A 19,321-nucleotide genomic window follows, 5' to 3' on the forward strand; every position below is an offset into this window, starting at 1 on the left:
AATTTGGCACTGACTTGTGCTAAACTTTGAATACAACAACTCGACATTCATAATGCAATCACCAAAGAACTGATGCACATCTTTCAGATGTGATGTTAAACCAAGGCCCCAACAGCCATCCAAGGAGGATGCAAACAATCCCAAGGCCATTATGATTACGGCAGTTCTAACAAGCCTCCTGAAACCATATTTATCCCTCAACCAACAAAATCTTGAGACTATTTAGTACTTTAACATTGGCGCTTGTGTGGTCTCTACACAACTTGTTTGCCAACTTTTCTGCATTACAACAGGAGTGCACTTCAAAAGACCTTGTTTGGCAGTAAAGCACAAAAAGGTAGAGATTGTGAAAAGTGCAGTAGAAATGCAAATCAGGATTTTCTGGCACTCAGACTTTTGTCTCAGTTCACCAATAAGGCCAGCACTTATTGCTCATTCCTCAATTTCTCGAGAAAGCGGTGATGAGCCACTTTTTTGAATCACTGTGATGGCGAAACTACACCTACAGTGCTGTCAGCAAGTTTCAGGATTGTGACCCAGCAACAGTAAAGACTTGCTGTTCAATTTGGAGGTACCTTGAAAGCAGTGGTGTTCCCATCCATCTGCTACTAGTCACTCTAGGTGACAGAGGTCATACTTCTGGAAGTTGAAAAACATTCTTTGTCAGCACACACTGCTGCCAGCGTGCTGGCCATGGATGTGTTTTTATTCTTTGACATGACATCAGTGTCACTGGCTAGCCAGTATTTTTTAATCACCCATCACTAATTGCCCGTGAGATGGTGGTGGTGGTGAACTGCCTTCTTGAACCACTGTAGTCCATGTGTGGTTAGGGAGAGAGTTTCAAGGTTTTGATCCAGCGACAGTGAAGGAACAGCGAAATATTTTCAAATCAGGATGATGAGTAACTTGGAGGGGAACATCCAGATCAGAGATTCATAGAGGTTTACGGCATGGAAACAGGCCCTTTGGCCCAACTTGTCCATGCTGCCCTTTCAGTTAAATCCCAATTGCCTGCATTTGGCCCATATCCCTCTATCCATCTTACCCATGTAAATATCTAAATGCTTTTTAAAAGACAAAATTGTACCATCTCTACCACCATTTCTGGTGGTTGTGTTCCATGCATTTGCTGCCTTTATCCATCTAGGTGAGAAATCAGGTATTTGGAAGGTGAAAGAACCTTGGTGAGTTGGGATCCAGTGAAGTGAACTTTGTCCTGGATGGTGCCAAGACTTTGTTGGATTTGTACTCATCCATGCAAGTGGAGTAGTCCCAAAATGTTCCTGATGTCATATGGATGTGGAAAGGTTCTGGGAATTGAAGGGGAGAGGTACTCTGCACAGAATTCCCAGCCACTGATCTGATCCCATAGCCAGTATTATAACCAATCTTTGCCCAGTTCTGCTCCTGGTATGTACTCCTGCATGCTATTGAACGCGAATTGATCTCCAGACTTAATGGTAAAGGCATTAAAGCAAGGGATACGTTGAATCAAGAGGTTACAATACTCTCTTCACAAAGGAGGACACATAACATGCCAGAAATGTTGAGGGACATGGCTTAGTGAGAGGGAGACACTAAGGCAATCATTATTAGTAGAGAAATGGTGTTCCGGAAATTGATGTAATTGAAGGCTAATAATCTACATTCCAAAGTACTTAAGGAAGTTGCCTTAGAAATAGTGAATGCATTGGTGGTCAACTTCCAAAGCTCTAGAACAGTAACTACCTTCCAAACTGTAAAATTTTATTTTTTAGTCACAAGTTATGCTTACATTAACACTGCAATAAATTAACTGTGAAATTCTCCTAGTCGCCATACCATGGCGCCTGTTCAGGTCACTTAATCAGCACGTCTTTCAGAACATGGGAGGAAACCCACGCAGGCATGGGGACAACATGCAAACTGCCCACAGACAGTGACTCGAGCTGGAAATCAAACCTGGGTCTCTGGCGCTGTGAAGCAGCAGTGCTAACCACTGTGCCACCGTGCTGCAGTAAATGTAACCTCAGTATTTAAAAAAGGAGGGAGGAAAAAAAGCACAATTATAGACCAGTCAGTCTCACATCAGTAGTGGGGAAAATTCTACATTCCATCATTATAGCACATACTTGGAAAACAGTGGTAGAATTGGACAGCGTCAAATTGGACAGCATCAGCATGTTTAAAATTAACGTCATTTGTTAATGTTTATATATAAAGGGAAATCATGCTGGACAGATCCACTGCAATTCTTCAAGGATGTAACTAGTAGAGCTGACAAAGGGAAGCCAGTGAACGTGGTTTATTTGGACTTTCAGAAGGCTTCTGACAAAGTCCCACATAAGAGATTTGTAAATAAAATGAAAGTACAGATGGCACAAAGCTGGGTGGAGCGTGAGCTGTGGTGAGAACGCACAGATGTTTCAGTGTGATTTGGACAAGCAAATGCATTGTAGATACAGTTTAATGTGGATATACGTGAGGTTATCTACTTTGGTAGCAAAAACAGAAAGCAAATGATTGCTAGAGGGGAATGTGCAATAACACTTGGGTGTCCTGGTACACCAGTCACCACAGGTAAGTATGCAGGTGGTTAAAAAAAAGACAAACAGTATGTTGGCCTTCATTGCAAAATGTTTCAAGTACAGGAGCAGGGATACCTTGCTGCAATTAAACAGGGTCTTGGTGAGATGACATCTGGAATAGCATGCGCAGTTTTGGTCTCCTTATCTAAAGGAAGGATATTCTTGCTCCAGAGGGAGTGCGAAGATGACTCACCAGACTCATTCCTGGATGGCAGGACTGCCATACGAGCACAGGAATGGGTTAAGATTATATTAGCTGGAATTCAGAAGAACGAGGGGGCAATTTCAGAAATCTATATTTGAATAGGACTAAGGGTAGTTGCAGGAAGGATATTCCCAATGGTGGGCATTTCTAGAACCAGAGGTCATAGTCTAAGAATACAGGGTAAACCCAGTAGGACTGAGGCGAGGAGAAATTTCTTCACGGTGAGTCTGTGGAACTTGTTACCACAGAAAGTAGTGAGGACAAAACATTGCACGTTTTCAAGGAGTTAGACATCGCTCTTGCGGCGAAGGGGCTCACAAGATCAGGATATTGATTTAGATGATCAGCTATCATCATAACAAATGGCATGCTCTAAGGGCCAAATGGCCTACTCCTGCTCTTATTTTATGTCAGCAATGTATATGATCTAACAGTTGAGCTCGATCAATTCTGAATGTATCTTTTTAAGCCCACTGTTGCTGCCTCACAACTCAACAGAGGATATCCTTAATGTGAAGGCAGGACTGTATGACGGTCATCCCTGCCAATACTGTCATGGACAGCTGTATCTATGACAGTAGGTTGGTGAGAAGAACATCAAGTAGGCTTTTCCTCTTGCATTGGCTCTCTGCTGTCACGGCTGTGTCCTGTAAGACATGGCCGGCTCGGTCGGCAGTGGTGCTACAACAAAGAGCAAGTGAGATATTGGTGTCTCTTTCCACTTCAGGCACCATTTCCCAGAATTAGCAATCCTCATCTTCAGGAGCAGAGAAAAATCAAAGTACTGGCTAGGACTCGAACCAATGTCTTCGCATCCCAAGTGAGAGAAACCTCAGCTATAAATTCCAAGTCTGGGTGACCTGAACATAATGAACAAGAGATTGATTCCTGGGACACACCTCTCATTGTCATTGCCCTGGAGCTTAGCACCAGCCAAAAGTGTTAAGAGATTTGAAAATAAAATCAGAATCAAATAGGATATTCAGAGAAAGATAAACCTTGTTTCTACATACCCCTCCTTTTCTGCCTACAGAACATCAGCTTCAGAGCAGTCTTGAAACCTGCTCATTGGCAAGAACACTAATGCTACCAAATAGTTGAGTAGGTCACTGCATGGTAGCTTTCATGGCCATTTTCCCCTCTGCTAAAGGGCATTTTAAAAGGTGTCGGCTATGACTCAAGTCAATAACACACACATCTCTGAACATAAAGGTCATGTGTTCAAGTCTTATTCCTGAAATTGGGCACAAGAAAAACCAAGGTTGACATAATGCAGGACTGAGGGAATGCTGTACTGTCAGAGGTGTCGACTTGCCGAATTTAAACTGAGGCCACGTTTTCCCCCTCAGGTAGATGTAGAAGATTCCATGGCACCTTTTTGAAGAAGAGCAGGAGCGTTACCTACAGTGTCCCAACCAATGTTTATCTCTCAAATCAATCTCACACAAAGGTACATCACATTATCATAACAATGTGCACAAATTGCCTGCCCCGTTTCCTACATTAGTGAATGAACATCCAAAATACTTCACCAGCTATAATGCACTTTTGAGATTGTCAATGACTGTGAAAGGTACTGGATAAATGCATATCTCCATTTTTTTTGCTGATAGACATAATGCCACAGTTGCGATAAGGTGCAATATTGTAGGAGTGGCAGAAGTAAGGGGCAGCTTACTTCGCACCATTTTGGACAGTATGGTTAAATAGGAAGGACGGCACGGTGGCAAAGTGGTTAGCACTGCTGCCTCACATCGCTACAGGCCCAGGTTCAACTGCAATCTCAGGTCACTGTCTGGGGTGGAGTTTGCGTGTTCATCCCATTTGTGCGCGGGTTTCCTCCGGGTGCTCCGGTTTACTCCCACAGTCCAAAGATGTGTGCGTTAGGTTGATTGGCCATGATAAATTGTCCCTTAATGTCAGGCAATTAGGAGAGTAAATACTGAGATAAGGCCTGGGTGGGACTGTGGTCAGTGCAGACTCGATGGGCCAAATGGCCTCCTCCTGCACTGTTGGGATTCTATGAGGACGGATAGATCCGTATTCATAATATCATACAGCAGAAAGACAGCTATTCAGCCCACCATGCCTGCACTATCTTCTTGAAACAACAAGGGAATTAATCCCACTCTCCTGGCGCTCTCTCAACTGCATTCTAAATAAACACTTACCCAATTCCCTTTTGAAAATTACATTAAATCTGCTTCTACCATTCTTTCATGCACTGCATTCCAGATTACAACTCAAACTCAATTCACTTCTCCTCCTCTTGCCAATTACTTTTCAAAAAAAAAATCACTGAATTCTGACCACTGACACTCACTTGCAACGAGTAAAGATTTGCAGGGCTGCAAGGAAAGCAGAGCCAGTGGAACCAATTGCAAAGCGCTTTCAAAAACAGTAAAAACACACAAAGGGATGAATGGCCTTCGCCCTGGCTGCAGGAGATTCCTGATAAGGAAATTGGCAGTGAGCCATCTTCAGTCGCAAGCAGCAAATGAGGAATTCCACATGTGGGAAATAACTCCTATTGCAAGAACAGTAATTCTGAAACTGGTAGAAGAAAATTGTGCAATGAAGGTGTAAATCAGAGGCAGTAAAAAAAAAACATATGGGTGATAGGGTAGGGTGTGCAGACATTCTGGGCCATGTCAATATCAAAAAGGATTGTTGGATGGCTTACAAAGCATCAAAGTAGATAAATCCCCAGAGCCTGATCTAAACCAGAATACTGAGGGAGGCGAGGGCAGAAATTGCTGGGGCCTTAAGAGAAATTGGCTACAGGTGATGTTTCAGAGGAGTGGAGAATAGGCAATGTTGTTCCATTGTTTAAGGGGGACAGCAAAGATAATCCAGGCAATTACAGGCCAGTGAACCTTACATCAGTGGTAGAGAAATTATTGGAAAAGATTCACTCCCATTTGGAAACAAATGGACTTAGGTGATAGACAGCATGGTTTTGTGAACGGGAAGTCATGCCTCACTAACTCGGTCGAGTTTTTCCAGGAAGTGACAAAGATGATAGAACATAGAACACTACAGCACAAACAGGCCCTTCGGCCCACGAGTTGCGCCGATCACATCAACACCTACCAACCTACAGACCTATCTATAACCCTCAATCTCATTAAACCCCATATACTCATCCAGAAGTCTTTTAAAAGACCCCAGCGAGTTCACCTCCACCACCACTGATGGCAGCCGATTCCATTCACTCACCACCCTCAGTGAAAAACTTACCCCTAACATCACTTCTGAACTTCCCTCCTTGCACCTTAAATCTGTGTCCTCTCGTAGCAACCATTTCAACCCGGGGAAATAGCCTCTGAGAGTCCACCCTATCTATTCCTCTCAACATTTTGTAAACCTCTATCAGGTCGCCTCTCAACCTTCGTCTCTCCAGGGAAAAGAGTCCCAGCTCCCTCAACCTAACTTCAAAAGGCATGCCTCCCAGTCCAGGCAACATCCTTGTAAATCTCCTCTGTACCCTCTCAATAGCTTCTACATCTTTCCTATAGTGAGGCGACCAGAACTGCGCACAATACTCTAAATGAGGCCTGACAAGGGTCTTATAAAGTTGCAGCATTACCTCCCGACTCCTAAACTCAATCCCTCGATTAATGAAGGCCAGTACACCATACGCCTTCTTGACCACCTCCTCCACCTGCGAGGCCGATTTAAGAGTCCTGTGGACCCGGACCCCTAGATCCTTCTGCTCTTCAACACTACTCAGACTTCTGCCCTTGATAGTGTACTCGTTCATCCCGTTGGTTCTGCCAAAATGGACGACTACACATTTATCCGCGTTGAAGTCCATCTGCCACTTCTCCGCCCAGTCCTGCATCCTATCTATGTCCTGCTGCAACTTCTGCCATCCTTCCAGACCATCCACAACACCACCGACCTTAGTGTCATCAGCGAATTTACTTACCCATCCCTCCACTTCCTCATCCAGGTCATTTATGAAAATGACAAACAACAAGGGTCCCAGAACAGATCCTTGAGGCACACCTCATGATAGATGAGGAAAAGGCAGTGGATGTTGTCTACATGGAATTCAGTAAAGCCTTTGACAAGGTACCTCATGGTTGACTGGTAGGAAAGGTGAAGTCACACAGGATCAGAGGAGAGCTGGCAAGATGGATACAGAACTGGCTTGGCCACAGAAGACAGAGTAGCAGTAGAGGAGTGATTTTCTGAATGGAAGGCTGTGACTAGCGGTGTTCCACAGGGATCAGTCTAGGGACCTTTGTTGTTTGTAGTACACATAAATGATTGGGAGGAAAATGTAGCTGGTTCTAATAAATAAGTTCACAGGCAACACAAAAATTGGTGGAGTTGCAGATAATGAAGAGAGTTGTTAGAGGATACAGCAAGATATAGACCAGTTGGAGACTTGGGCAAAAAAACAGCAGATGGACTTTAATCCAGACAAATGTAATGCATTTGGGAGGTCCAACACATGTAGCTATTACACAGTAAGTAATAGAATCCTTAGGTGCATTGACAGATAGATCTGGGTGTGCATGTACACAGATCACTGAAAGTGGCAACACAGGTGGATAAGATAGTCAAAAAGGCATACAAAATGCTTGCCTTCATTGGTTGAGGCACTAAGTATAAAAATTGGCAAGTCATGCTGCAGCTGTACAGAACCTTAGTTAGGCCTCATTTGGAATATTGTGTACAATTCTGGTCACCACATTACCAGAAGGCTATGGATGCTTTGGAGAGGGTACAGGGAAGTTTACCAGGATATTGCCTGGTCTGGAGAGTATTAGCTATGAGAAGTTGGGTAAACTCGCTTTGCTCTCACTAGAACGACAGAGGTTGAGGGGTGTCCTGATAGAGGTTTACGAGATTATGAGTGACATGGACAGAGTGGATAGTCAGATGCTCTTTTAGGGTAGAAAAGTCAAGCATCATGGGACACAGGTTTAACATGTGTGGAGAAAAGTTTAGAGGTGATGTGCGAGGCAAGGTTTTTGTTCGCAGAGGGTGGCGAACGTCTGGAATGCGCTGCCCGGGGAGGTGGTGGAAGCAGGTACGACAGCAGCATTTAAGAGGCATCTAGACGAATAGATGAAGAGGATGGAAATGGAAGGACTTAAGTGCATACAGTTTTAGTTTAGGCAGGCGTCATGATCAGTGCAGGCTTGGAGGGCGAATGGGCCTGTTCCTGTGCTGTAATTTTCTTTATTCATTGTACTGTATACCTTCAAAACAAAAGCAGCAAATCACAACTGGAACCAGCTACTGTGAAAATCCCCTAGTCACTGCACTCCGCCACCTCATCAGGTGCACTGAGGGAGAATTTAATATAGCCTAATTTGAAAACCCTAACCATATCTTCCAGACTGTGGGAGGATACCAGAGCACCTGGAGGGAACCCATGCAGACATGGGGAGAATGTGCAGACTCCGCACAGACAGTGACCGAAGTCTGGAATCGAACCGCAGTCCCAGGCGCTGTGAGACAATAGTGCGAACCACTGTGCCATGCAGTGAATGAATCTGGCTAGTTGTGATTGAATGCCTGCAGAAACTACCCCTAGATCATTGGTGGGCAACCTGCAGCCCAGGGCTCATCTGGGTTCTGAGTGCAACCCACAAGAATTTTGTTGACCGTTGCCACATTCTGCTGATTTCCATCAGCCTAGATTGAAGTGATTTGCATGTAAAAGGCAAGTGAGGTGAGATGTATGCTGATTGTTCTCAACATTGACCGAGAACTGTGCACTTACTCTGCATGCAAAGCATAAATATTTACTTTGTTTATACCATTTGAAGTTGACGACGGTTCTATTAATATATGAACAATTAAGCATTTTCTATAACTCGTTATGAAATTTCAGCATGCATTAGATATATTCAATCTTGTTCATGGGGTCACAGTTAGTGAACAAGCCCAATTTCAACCTTGCAGCCCATTAAGATGAAGGAGGGTCAGCATGCAACACACTCACTAGCCGAAGTTGCCTATCACTGTCCTAGAGAAACATAATGGCCTTGTTACAAAAGCCACAAAATATCAGCATTATACATCAACAGGGGCTAAGTTTCCATCCACAATCTTTACCCTGCACTTCACAGATACAGCAGCTCGAGAACCAGTTTGGAAGCCTCAGCAGTATATACGGCAATGCATGGATGCTTCCCATCCTCTTCAACTGTTGGTAGAAGATATTTCCTCAGCACAGCAGGAAGGAAACTGGTCACCTCACACAGCCAGGAATAGTGACCTGGAATGGGAACACATTGCTTTCTCCTCACAGCTTATCCCAGGTCTAACCACGTTGGCCAGGAGGCTGAAATCAGGACAGGTCAACACCGGGGGAACCAAACTCAAGAATTTTCTAAACTGTGAGGGCTCACGTGGAACAATCACTGGCATTGTCCAGTTGAGCCAAATGGCCTGCTCCTGTGTTGGAAATACTTTGTCATGAGAAACACATCTGCCAATGCAACCAGATGTTTGAGAAACTGCTGCAACATGGTTGCTAACGATGACAGGGGGGTCAGATTCTTACCTAATTCTTCACAGCCTTCAGAAAGGAAAACAGCATTACAATTTCTGGGCTTTTCAAAATGCTTCACAGCCGATTAGTAACTTTTTAAACATATTCAGTTTTGTAATGTAGGAAATGTGGCAACCAGTTTGCAAACAGCAAACTACCACAAAACAGTAATGTGGTAAAACCACTGTTTTAATGATGTTGGTTTCGGGATAAATATTGACCCAGGTTAGTGGGGAGAACTTTCCTGCTCTTCATAATGCTGCCATGAGATCCTTATGCCCACTGGAGCAGGCAGATCAGGTCACAGATTGGCATCTCATCTGAAAGACAGAACCTCCTTCAGTGTGTGTGTGTTTTTTTTTAATCCAATAATGGGATATGGGTGTCATTGACTAGGGCAGCATTCATTGCCCATCCCTCATTGCCCTGGAGCAGATGGTGGTGAACGGTCTTCTTGAACTGCTCCAGTCCATGTGGTGCACCGCACTCCTTCCATATAGGCTGGAGGTGTCAGCCTGGTTCATGGGCTCAAGTCTCTAAAGTAGGACTACAATCAGCTGACTTGGAGGAGAAGTGTGCCACCCCCCCGAACCACAGCTGAAACATCCACTAAAACAGGAGAACATGGGACTTCAGTTTAATAGCTCATCCAAACAGTAAATCTTATGATACCACTTAGAAAAACTTCAACTCTCCAAAGTCAGCCAAAAAGGGCGGGAGGGACATTCACCACCCCTCCCCCACTCCCTCTGGCCATCCCATCCCCTCATGGCTATGCTCCTGTCAATTAGATCATGACTGAACTATATTTTAATTCTAAATCAACCCCCCCCCGCCCCCAACTTCCCTAATCCACTGACAACATTGAGAGAGTTTACCACATCACATCCATCCCACCAAACAAAATGGCTTCTCTTTATCAAATCCTTCAATCATTTTAAGTGTCTCAGTAAGAAGGAACACAAGCTGAGTGGATGCAACTCGTCCTCATAATCATCTTGGCACCAGTTAATTTTAACTCCCATTTGTCCCTTCCAGCAACCAGTTCCATTGCTTCAAATCCCAAAACTAAAAATCAAGATGAAAAAGCTCTGTCCTCTGAAATTTTAAGTGCACAACAGCCTCAATCTCTTCCCGCCAGCAATTATTGCCTTATGTTGATAGTAATTCAGAACCCAACAGACGATAGCTTGCCACTAATTGTCAATGTCAGTCATAACAAAATGATGGTTTGGGCATCAAATGCTGATTCATTGTGTTCCTCGAAGAGAGCTGAAGCAGCTGAGGGTGAGATCACATCATGTACAAGTGGTAGATATCAAGTAATAGTAAGTCACAATCACTGTGGATCTCTGGACAAGTTTTAATCATGATGCAGAGATGCTGGCGTTGGACTGGAGTAAGCACAGTAAGAAATCTCACAACACCAGCTGTGACTTGGGGTATGCACGGTAAGAACTCTCAACACCTGGTGTTGAGACTTCTTATTGTGCTTACCCCAAGTTTTGATCACCATGGGAAATCAGAAACCCATTTTCCATTCTCTCTATCCAACTATTCCACCACCCCCCCCAACCCCACCCCACCTCCCCTCCAACAGATTCCACAGCACTGAGATTAATTGGGCTGCTTCATGCATGAAGCAACTGGTTTCATACAGAGCCTTCAACGCGGTAAAACATCTCACCAGGTGCATTATCAAATAACATACACCACGGAATCATAGAAACCCTACAGTGCCAAAAGAGGCCAGTCAGCCCATCGACTCTGCACCAAAACAATCCCACCCAGCCCCTGTCCCACAACCCCACACATTTACCCTGCTGATCCCTCTAACCTACACATCCTGGGACACTAAGGCGCACTTTAGCATGGCCAGTCAACCTAACTCTCAGATCTTCAGACTGTGGGAGAAAACTGGAGCAAACCCATGCAGACACAGGGAGAACATGCAGACTCCACACAGACAGCAACCCAAGCAGGGAATCGAACCCAGGTCCCTGGAGCTGAGGCAGCTGTGCTAACCACTGTGCCACCCCAGATGTAAAAGACCCCACAGAACTACTCCAAGGAGATACCCCCAGTAACCTTCCCTCAAACCAACTTTAAAAAAAAACACCGACCAGCCACAGGAAATGTTGATATTGGGTTTTTGATACTCACCTCAAGCGTATTTACATACATGTCATGTCTCCTGGATAGCAGCTATGGCTCAGTGATTATCACTCAAATCAGATTTAAACCCTACAGCAGAGATATGAGTATAAAGTGTGGCGCACTATTGAAGGTGTATTCTTTGAAAAGGTATTTTAAACCCAGACACTGCCTGATCTCCCAGGTGGAGATGCAAAAAAATCCCACCACACTATATCAAGGAGTCACTCCAACACCACCCCCCCCCCCCCCCCCCCAAAATAACTTGCCCTCAATCAATTTAACAAAATACTGACCAGAATGTATCTAGTTAACTGTGCACGATTTGGCATCCACATTTCAACTGATTACACTTCAAATCTGCTTCATTTGCCACATGTTGGGACTGCCTTCCTGAGATTATTACCTGGGTTTATATCCTTCCTTTCTGATTACACAAATAGCACATTTTGTAACACTGAATTCAATCAATTACACGCAATTAAACTTGTTCCAGAGACACAGGAACTAAGACAACTGCTTCCAGAAAATACGACAGGGCACACGAAGAGAACAGTAAAGCCAAAACAAGACCACTGCTGCAGGAAAGGGCAGTGGAGGAATGTTATACTGAAGCCTTAATCCAGACTGTGGCTTTAACCTCTCCCCTAATCACGGTATAAAAGTCAATCAGACACCCCCAGCAGTGAGCTGCTGGGCCCTGGTGCCGTGATTCTGCACATTTGGTGTAAAAACCAGGAGAGTCACGTGAAAAGCGGAATTGCTGGCCAGGAGATGCAGGCCCGAGAGCTGACTGGCCAGGAGATGGATCCCTCGGCCTTTAACCCCTGTACACACCCCACCCTGAGCTGGATTGTCAGGGAGGCCGAGCTTTAGCACATCAGGCAGCAGGGAATGCGGAAGGAAGGGAGAGGGGAGCAGCACAATAAAGCCCCGCGCATCATTGGAGCCACATTGGTGGCGGCGCCTGACTCAGGCTGGCCTGACTGAGCCGGGCGCTGGCGGGGGGGGGGGGGGGGAAACCACAATGTATCCATTGCCAATAACAATGTATCCGTTTCCGATCGAGGGACCCCCCCCCCCCAAACTGCAACATAGTTTCAGGCCGCCGCCACCCTCTCTCACACTCACAGGGAAAGGTTACAAAGTATCGGCCCCTCACGCCGCACACAATCTTACTCACGCTCCGCTCCTCAGCGCCCGGGAACTGCGCCCCACTCACACCGCCAGCAGCTCGCGCCGCCCTGCCGCTGATTGGGCCACGCCGCGCCGGCCCCGCGCTCCCATTGGCCGGGTGCCCCGTCACTCCCGGCGCCCCGCCCGCACCGCTGCGCCGGCTTCCCTCGTGGAGCCCGCTGATTGGCGGAGCCGGGACGAGGAAGTGGGCGCTGATTGGCGGGAGGCGGGGCGGCTGCAGGGGGAACACGTGGCCGCCAGCCAGAGGCGGGAGAGCTGGGGTGGGGGAGGGGGGGTGCAGGTGGATGCACCAATGGGAATGACCATCCTCAGGGGAACAGCTATGGCTCTTGGCTCTGGGGCGCTGGGAACAGGTCTGGTATGAAAATTCATGGAAAACACTCTGAATGAATCTCTCCTTGGAGAGGCAAGGACTAATCAAGGATAGTCAGCATGGCTTTTTCCCAACAGAAGAGGGCAGGAGGGAGAATGTCTGGGCTGTGTGCCTCTCATGGAGTCCTGGATTGTGCCGGATTATACCTGTCATTTGTCAGGGAGACATCACAGTAAGAAGTCTCATAACACCAGGTTAAATTTCAGCAGATTTATTTGGTAGCACAAGCTTTCAGAGCGCTGCTCCTTCATCAGGTGAATGAGCAGTGCTCTGAAAGCTCGTGATACCAAATAAACCTGTTGGACTTTAAACTGGTGTTGTGAGACTTATTATTGTGCCCACCCCAGTCCAATGCTGGCATCTCCAAACTGCAATGAAGTTACTGCGAAAATCCCCTAGTTGCCACACTCCAACATTTGTTTGGGTACACTGAGGGAGAATTTAGCGTGGCCAACGCACCTAACTTTTGGACTTTGGGGGGAAATCCACACAGACCTGGGGAGAATGTGCAGACTCTGCACAGATGTTGACCCTAGCTGGGAATTGAACCTTGGTCCCTGGTTCTATGATGCAGCGGTGCTAACCACTGTGCCACCGTGCCACACGGTAGATGAGAGCAGTGAAGTTGATGCAGGGCAGTATTTTCAGAAAAAACTGACAAGGAGATGATCTTACAAAAAAGTTCTAAGTGTCAAAAAAGTCAGAAAATGGGAGAGTTTCAAACAGTTTTTTTGGGCAATTTTGAAAATGCAATCTTATCACACTGTCAATTTTTGATCAGAAATGCAATTCTCACCAGTTGGGGTGGAGCCAAAGCACATTGCTGAAGCTGGCTGAAGACTGCTGAGGGCACCATTGTGCAAGTGCCCCAATCTCTCAGTGAAATGGGACAACTCTTGCCACCACCTCCCCCTACCTCCACGGACATCACCCTCCACCCTATCATTGGCGGCAGTGTAACCATCCCTCAACATGACAACACAGGTCGCTGGCATCAGGGCATCAGGACCCTCCTGATGAGTCCCCTGTAATGACCCTGTCCATGGTCCACCCTGCCCATTCTTCCTTTGCTGGCGTTCACCCCATCTACCAACCACCACCTGTGCTGGTCTCCCACCCCTTTCAATCGCCCCATTTGCCCATCACCCCATCTGCCAATCAGCCCCTCTTGCATAAACCCCCTGCTGATCACCCCCTCCCCCCCAGTCCGCAGAACTTCACATCCTTGCAGAGCTCCCCCCTTGCCCCTCCCATCATAGCCCCACACTCCCTACTCAGGCTGCCAAGCTGGCACTGCCCCTTTTGCCCATGAATGGGGATTCATGGCCCATGAATGGGCCATTCATGCCCCCTGCCCGGCATGAATGGCCTACTTATTCTGTCATGGTAAATGCTTCATCTCATCACTGCACTCCAACTAGCCGTGACCCCTCAAACATCATCTTGATCCCATGTGCTTTCACTGCACTGGGCCCCAGTATCTGACCTCCCACAACCTTCTTCAATTCCTCCGGCACTCCTCACCAGAACCCCTCCTTGCTTTGGCCCAGTATCATTGACACCTGACCCGTCAGGCAGTCAGCTCACATCATCCCCATTTGTATTCCTGCAGGATAAGATTGCCCACAAGCACTGCAAGCAAGTGAAGTCGGGTGACGGTACGCTCATAGTACTCGCAATAAGTGAGTGCAATTGAAGAATCAATCCAGACTTTTAGGTTTGAACCTTTATATTGTAAGACACTTCCTCAGTACTACTAACACGAGGAGCTCTTCCCCCAAAGTGTTCCAGCTCTCTATAGGACAACATCTCATGTTTAATTAGCAATTCCCTTAGCAGGATAATTGCTACACACTGTGATTAATTGCACATTGACAGATTTCCCTCTTTTCCTTTCTTTAAATTAAAGTTTTGAGAAAAAAAATTAAAGAAAATTCTTTTGAATCTAAGCAGAAGTAAAAGATTTCATATTTCCATATCTATGAAACCCATAAATCCTTCAGGGGGCCAATCGCTCACCACCTCCGTCATAGGTTTTTCCTTGGAGGGACGTGCTGGAAAATTCCAGTCTAAGTGTTGATAGAATAATTTGATAGCTAGATGTAAGAACAGCACTTTGCAGAAAGGATCCTGACACCTTTTGTGGAGAGAGCCCTGGATCCTGCAGGAAGGGAGCAGGAGAGAGCCTGCACTGAGACCAAGGTGAGCCTGTGAGAAAAAAGTGAGGAAACATTGCACATTCATCCGGGTGACCAATCCCAAGTGAGCTCAGTGTATTCCGAAACTGGCCATATTCCTTGTTTTTGCAGGAACATCACCAGCTTGACCCGTCCACTAGCAGCAGCCCATCACCCACCCTCGACACGACCTCGGAGGAGATGTCGGAGGAGGACACTGAAGAAGCATCGCGCTTATCACCCGCACCATCCACCATCACAGAGACACGCACCTCGGTGGGTGATCTTGGCAAACAAGGTCACTATTAGGTGAGCACCCACTGCTTCCGGTGCACAACAGTTGGGGGCAGAAATTCCCAGAGATCGGACAGTCGGAGATCTGCTGGATCCCAGGACGTGGTTGTGCCCTAGTCAGGTGCTGTGCCTCTGGACACGTTCATCCCTCAACAGTTTGAGATGCAAAGGCAGAGTTGGGAATACCAGGAGGGGCTGTCAGCGGCGCTCCTGCCATTGCAAGGCTGATCTCTCACAGATGATGTTGCCAGCAATGCCTGGCACCCAGGTCAACACTGCAAGGAAGGCATGTGCAGTGGCAAGTGTGGGGCAAAAGGTCAGATTGCTGACAGGAAAGCCTCAAAACATGGCTCAGTCCCTGAGGACCCTGGCTGAGAACTTCAACTGCAGACAATCGCAGGCCTCCAGGACTCAAGCACCAGATGACATTGAGGCTTCTGGAGCTCACTCAGGCTGCACCTCCGTCCCATGGAGTGACTCGAGGGCCCATGAGCACTGGAGGGAGAAAGATCTACTGGAGCACAGCCCCCCACGAGACCCCGGCAACGAGCAGCCAATCTGTCTGCCCTGTCCCCACCTTCCCTGTCAGCAGTGCACTCAGGCACAGCAGTCAGAACAGGCAATATCACCAGTGTCATCCAAGAGTAGGCCGAGGCCCTCCAGGTCTCGGCCCTACAAAGGATGCCAGACAAGGGATCTCAGGCAACAAGGTGTAAAGGCAGCAGCTGTTAGAATGTAACCAGTGACAAATTTGTGTTGGATGTAATATGACCAATAGGAATACGATGTAAAGATTAGCTGACCCAGTAAAACAGGGAACCAATCACAGAGTGATGTAATAGTCAGTTGATTCATTATAAATAAGGAACTATGTAGAATTGTGGGGAGGTTGGAGTGGCCCAGGGCCAGGCCTCAAGTTTGGAGTAATGATGTTTCTTTATTAAACCCTTTCTTTGCTTTATAAGATGGTTTTTTTGTTGTTGTTTCATTAGCTGCATTTTGAAGAGTTCCTTCTGAAGAAGCAGCAGCTGCCTCCACCTCTGATGTGCATCCTGGGGGATCACCATCGAGACGTTGGCTGGGATTCACTAGGCCAGCTAATCTCTGGCAGGAATTCTGATGTTCCCAGAGTGGATGGGAACCTACCTGATATTCATGATAAGATATTTAAATGACATTGCAGAGTTGGAAGCCCCGGTCTCTCGGTGTGCTGCTGTGACCCCCTGTGGGAAGACCACTGGGTGGGGAATTGGTGCAAGCCCTGATATCTCTGCAGTAGACCACCATCCTGGAGGAGACTTCTGAGTTCAACACTGTCAACACCCCTCTCTGCATTCCCCCCCCCCCCCCCAAAATCCCCAGCCCAAGCTCAGGCCCACCCAAATTCCAGGTCCCTTGGAGGACCCTCCTTCGCAGTCTGGCAATGGCAGAGGGGCACAGCGGCTCATGCAGTGCACCAGGATATCAAAGAACAAAAACAGCCCGGGAAACAGGCCCTTTGGCCCAACGAGCCCGCGCCGCCATCTTAACACCACCAGTCCTCCCCCTCCACCCATGACCCTTATCTAATGTTTTATGGCCATCCACATTGAGGGCAATATCCTTGGGGGGGGTGAAACTTAACATTGGCGATGGTTACGGAACAGTTGCAAATAGATCCGTCACACATTGTACTCCCCGCCCAATACTCCAATCCATTTACAAAAGGTTTGCATTTCCATAGTGCCTTTCCCATCCTCTGTGCTTCACAACCAATGACATTAAACGAAAGAAACATGGCAACTATTTTGTGCAAAGCAAGCTGTCACGAACAGTAATGAGATGAATGGCCAGATACTCTGGTTTCACAGATGCTGGTTGAGGGATAAATGTTAGCCTCAGGTGTTGGTGGAGGACTTCCCCACTTCTGTTTGAAATGATGGCTGGAATTCTCCAGTCTCACACACCCCACTGCCGGCGAAATGATGTAATTGACTACACACTGAACATGGCAACAGAACTGTTTGTGTTTGATTAATGCACATTAAATCAAAGACAAATAACGTGACATTTATTCACAATCCCTTAAATGATTTGGTTGCCTCAGGTTTTTTACTCCATCATCTCTTGAGACCTCCAGCGTCTGCTATTCTTATCAGAAGGTTACGTTCGGGCCTTGTAACGCCAAGGTGGTAGGTGGTGGGAGTGGGTGGGGGGGGTGGGGAGGGTGAAATGTCAGTGGGGATGGGGGGTGAAATTCAGTGTTGGCGGGATAAAAACTGGACTGTAGCAGATTGTCTGTCCTTCATGTAAATTTCCTTGCCATGGATGTGAATGCAGCTGTAGCTCAGTGATTGTGCTCTTGATTTCTGAGTCAGGAAGTTATGGGTTCAAACCCTGTAGTAGTCACTCTCCTTCGTTTTGTTGACATTGAGGGAGAGATTATTATTATTGCCGCACCAGTTCACCAGACTCTCCATCTAAGTTGATCTTTCTCTGCACCCTAGCTATGACTGTAACACTATATTCTGCACTCTCTCATTTCCTTCTCTGAACAGTATGCTTCGTCTGTGTAGCACGCAAGAAACAATACTTTTGACTGTATACTAACACATGTGACAATAATAAATCAAATCAAATAAATGAGAATTTGACACTCAGCCAAGTCTCCATTCACAGCAGCGGGACTGGGGAATCTCAGCTGCAGGCTTGGTCAGAGAATTCCGGCCCATGGTCTCTCACAACCATCTGAATGGACGTGGCCTTAGTTTATTTGCTTAAGATTTCTCCCTCAGAGTCAGCCAGAGCTTAAGTGTCTGAAACAGGAATTGAACCCATACCCTCCTGACTCAGGAATCAAGAGTGCAATCACCGAGCTACAGCTGCATTCACATCCATGGTGAGGAGATCTGCGTGAAGGACAGACAATCTGTTACAGTCCAGTTTTCATCCCACCAACATTAAATTTCACCCCCCCCCCCCCCCCCCCCCCACAACCATCTACCATGTTGCCATTACAAGGTCCAAATGTAACTTTCTGATAAGAATAGCAGACGCTGGATGTTTCAAGAGATGATGGAGTAAAAACCTGAGGCAACCAAATCGTTTAAGGGATTGTAAATAATTGTTACGTTATTTGTCCTTGATTTAATGTGCATTAATTAAACACAAACAGTTCTGTTGCCATATTCAGTGTGTAGTCAATTACATCATTTAGAGACAAGTCGTTTAATTACCCATCTTGTTTACTGATACAAAAGTGAGGCAAAATGGGATGGAGTCCTTTGTGGCCTTGTTAATAAAGTGAGTTGGTGTATGTAGAGAACGCAGTGAATTTACTCAGTGGCACAGTTGTTAGCACTGCTGCCTCATAGCATCAAGGACCTGGGTTTGAATTCCGGCTTGGGTCACTGGCTGCACCTTCTCCCAGTGTCTGTGTGAGTTTCCTCTGAGTGCTCCGGTTTCCTGCCACAGTCCAAAAGACGTGCTGGTTAGGTGCATTAGCCGTGCTAAATTCTCCCTCAGTGTACCAGAACAGATGCTGGAGGCAACTAGGGGATTTTCACAGTAACTTCATTGCAGTGTGAATGTAAGCCTACTAGTGGCACTAATAAATAAACTTGGTTTACTTATTTTAAAAACAAGATGGAAGTGGTCTTTCTTCCCAATCACAGGAGTTGAGATTAGTCTCGTTTAAAGTGTACACCTTTCGGAATGCAATCATATCTGAGATTCATCCTCTAATAATCTTAAGCTTAAACTTGATCTTTCATATAGCACTTGTGTTTACATCATTGTGTTTATATCATTCGTTCTATAGGAAATAGGGATGACCCTGGTAATTATAGGACAGTT

At 46.4% G+C, this 19,321-nt stretch overlaps 1 protein-coding gene across 3 annotated transcripts in view; it reads right to left on the bottom strand.

Moving 5' to 3' along the window:
• canx (calnexin) overlaps positions 1–12,689 on the bottom strand; it is a 46,173-nt gene extending 33,484 nt beyond the window's left edge. The window contains exon 1 of one of the 3 annotated variants that reach the window (XM_080201272.1): positions 12,630–12,689. The gene's annotated coding sequence lies outside the window, so the exon portion shown is untranslated. Of the gene's footprint in view, positions 1–12,577 lie in introns of all 3 variants that reach the window. The other 2 variants (XM_080201273.1, XM_080201271.1) reach the window with 2 other exon arrangements.
• Between the last annotated feature and the right edge of the window lie 6,632 nt (positions 12,690–19,321).

The sequence above is a fragment of the Carcharhinus amblyrhynchos genome, chromosome 13 (assembly GCF_965287045.1).
Source record: "Carcharhinus amblyrhynchos chromosome 13, sCarAmb.v2.hapA, whole genome shotgun sequence".
NCBI lineage: Eukaryota > Metazoa > Chordata > Chondrichthyes > Carcharhiniformes > Carcharhinidae > Carcharhinus > Carcharhinus amblyrhynchos.